Source organism: Elaeis guineensis, chromosome 11 (genome assembly GCF_000442705.2).
Source record: "Elaeis guineensis isolate ETL-2024a chromosome 11, EG11, whole genome shotgun sequence".
Lineage (NCBI taxonomy): Eukaryota > Viridiplantae > Streptophyta > Magnoliopsida > Arecales > Arecaceae > Elaeis > Elaeis guineensis.
Window position 1 is genome coordinate 122,619,574 of NC_026003.2, and position 3,456 is coordinate 122,623,029.

Below are 3,456 nucleotides of genomic sequence, written 5' to 3' on the forward strand. Positions count from 1 at the left end.
GAGTCCGGACAAGGCTTACCAGCAGTTGAAGTTGAGGACGGAGCTCGGCTCCCGTAGGAGCCCGGACGAGGTCTACTTGCGGTTGAAGTCGCGGACGGAGTCCGTCTCCCGTAAGAGTCCGGATGAAGTCTGTCCGCAGCCGTTGAAGTCGAGGACGAGGCCCGGCTCCCGTAGGAGTTCGGGCGAAGTCTTCCTGCAATTTATGTCAAAGACGAAGTCCAGCTCCCGTAGGAGTCCGGACAAGGCTTACCAGCAGTTGAAGTTGGAAGAGACTTGTGAGGGTCAATCCCGCCAAGAACTTCGGCCGAGGGTATTTTATACCCAACAATTTTCTTTTCCAATTTTTTTGTTGATTATTTTTTCTATGCTAGCATTTGATGATTTTTTTTTTAAGAAAAAAAGAAGAAAAATAACCATTTTGTGATTCACTCCTATATCCCTTGCTTGATGAAACCTCGCATGGGATAAATCTAGTTTTCTAGCTAATAATGTCGGTCTGGGTTTCTGGACTGTGTCTGGCTGATTCGTCGGCCGATTTGCTTGATGAAAACCTCTTGGAAGGTAGATTTTCTTTTAACTGCTTATAGATTAATATAGCTCCTATTATTTTTTGTAGGTATGGTATTCCTGTTTGATGTCCTTCTGAATGGGAGAGTTGGGGGCATGAAGCTGATTTTATTCTTTTTTCTTGTGGGAAAAGAACATCGCATTTATTGTTACATTCCTTGTTAAAATTAGCATTTCAAGAATGCTTATATATAATGTCGATTGATCTGTGATTTGTGTTATTTCTCGAACCAGTTACTGCTGCTTCACAATATAGGGCAAGTGTTCGAATTGACGTATGATGCATGGGTTCCTTCATTAGATGGCCATTAGTTTCCATCACAAACTTATCTATGGCATGTTCATATGCACTACCAGTTACAATAATTTGTGATTCGCTTTCTTTTTGCTTGTTTTTTTTTTTTTTTTTGGTGTTTTCCCAAAAGCAGCTTTTGAATTCAAAATGTCAATATCTAGATGTTGTTTGATCATTCAAGAGTTTGATTCATTCCTTCTCAAATTTTATGTTTGATCCTAGATTTTATGTTGAAACCTAAAATTTAAAATCCATGTATATGAGGAACAGCTTTAAAATACTTCTGGTGGTTAGCTTGTATGCATGAGGGTGGAGCTAATGTATGTAACTTAGGAGTCAACATCCAGACAAAAAATTCGAGATGCCAGACATTTTATACCTAAGCCTGGCTTGAGTTTGATATGAGTTTGTGATATGCTTAAATCATCTGATCAAGCCATATGCTATTCTTATGTTTTCTTTGGTCAAGCTTGCACTTTAGCCGATGTTACCAGTAAGCATCATTGGAAGATCCTATTTGAGGTTGCATCCCCTTATCCTATTAGATGCCAAACTTACAAGGAATTGTTGAGGATTTTGCTTAGTATTTTTAGCTATATAACTCCATTTCTTACTGTCAATAACATCTGCCATCTCAATAATTGTTTCATTTTGATTTTCCTTATGTCACATTTTTTGAAGCTCTTTAAAGTTGCGGTCATGGCAGTCCAAGCACTTTGAGCTACCATGGACCTGGACCAACCCATGGCCTGTTGAGCAGGGCTGAGCATGCCTTAGAAAAAACAAAAAAAAAAAGGCGCTTTGGACCTTGGCCACGTTACAAATTCATGGCCCTACTTTATTTTGGTTAGGCATGCAAGGCCTTAGACTGGTCTGCCTGAAAGACTACTTGATACTTTGAAGTGTACATTTACATTTATTTCTACCGAATATATTATAAAGGCTAGAGAATCTGGGCCACTCATTCAAGGTAGCTGCCCGAGATTCAAAAATCAAACACCTAACCTTTATAAAACCCGCTCTTCCACTCCCTTTTCTCTCCCGTCTCTTCAGCTGGTCCTCTCCACCAAGGTGGTGCCAAATGGACCACTCACCCCGTAGCTTTCTTGCCACTATCCATGATTGTGGGATTTAAAATTTAGAGGCATCACCAATGTTCTTGAAAGTGATAAAATTTTCATCTTCAGTAAAATATGATCTGTGGTATGTTATCATAATTTTGATTACCATGATGACTCTGTGTTTGGCTCATTGCATTTTTGCTTTTTCCTTCATTGCCTTGATATCAAGGAAAATTAGCAGTTCAAATATTTGATTCTTGTCTACTTATTTCAGGGAAACAAGCTGCAAATCCACCAGGAGCGGGCACCGTTTCAAAATGGGATATTTCAATCTGCAATTGGTGGGAATAGATGTTTCTTCCGAAGCATAGCAACAATACCATTTCACAAGCAACCTGCCATTGTTGGGAATAGATCTTTCTTCCAAGGCATAGCAACTATGGGTCAACCAGAGACATGTTTGGGACAAGATAGTTCTGCCTCCCCTGATATAGATCAGCCTCAACGCATTAAATTCAAAAGGCTTGATAAAACAGCAAAGCACATCATGAATGTAAGCCTAAAGCGGTGGATGCCAGATTGCTTTATTTTAGCATTTTGCTTTACTTTTTGTTTTACGAAACTTTATAATTTTCAGCTTTTACGGAAATGGGAATGTCCAACTTAACATAATTAGAAGGCATTGATTGGAATTATTAACCCATTAGAAGGATATAGCTGTTCTTATTATCATTACTCTTATAGTTTCTGGTACTAATTACAGATTTTAGATAAAGAAGCAGTGGAAAAAGTACAGGCTGATAGAGAAATTCCTGATATAAAGCCTGGATCTATCGTTCAGCTATAAGTGGTATGACATTCTTTATTAGTTGATTCTCTCTTGTGCTCTGTGTTGATCCATGATTTGAACAGGAAGTGCCTGAGAACAAACGTCGAGTTTCAGTTTTAAAAGGCATTGTCATAGCGAGGCGGACTGCTGGTCTAAATACAACATTTAGATTGCGTCGACTGGTAGCTGGTGTTGGGATCGAATCTGTTTTTCCCTTGTGAGTTAAAATTCTGAGTTCTTAAGAACTTGGTCACTGGCATGTGTGCATTCATGTGCTAAATGGGCATTTTTTGGCAGTGTCAATTTTGACAGATACTCTCCGAACGTCAAGGAAATGAAGGTCCTGGATAAGAAGAAAGTTAGGAGCGCGAAACTTTATTACCTCACAGAAAGGATGAATGCTCTGAAGAAATAAATGATTTTTTTTTGTCATTTTTTGATCCTTTTTTCTCCAGTTTGCGTGGTTCTAACAAATTTGACCTTGCGGACTAGCTGGGATCATAGAGGGATATCGCCCAGCAGATTCTATAAAATAAAATGCGGCACAGCAAGCTGAGGTTATCTGTCATTCACCCGACTGTAGCTTTCTGTTAATGTGCAGTCAACTAGCCGCTTTAATCACAAAACTGTTAGCTAGTAGATTATGACTGAGGCTTAGATATCTCCTTCGTTTGAGAGGGAGCTAGAAGTCTAAAATCAAATGG

General features: G+C 39.1%; 1 long non-coding RNA gene across 1 annotated transcript; it reads left to right on the top strand.

Moving 5' to 3' along the window:
- Positions 1 to 340: 340 nt before the first annotated feature.
- On the top strand, positions 341 to 3,192 carry LOC105054499 (uncharacterized). The gene is made up of 4 exons (XR_012135569.1): positions 341 to 2,476; positions 2,687 to 2,773; positions 2,836 to 2,969; positions 3,050 to 3,192. It is a non-coding gene; the product is annotated as an uncharacterized lncRNA (long non-coding RNA).
- Positions 3,193 to 3,456: the final 264 nt, after the last annotated feature.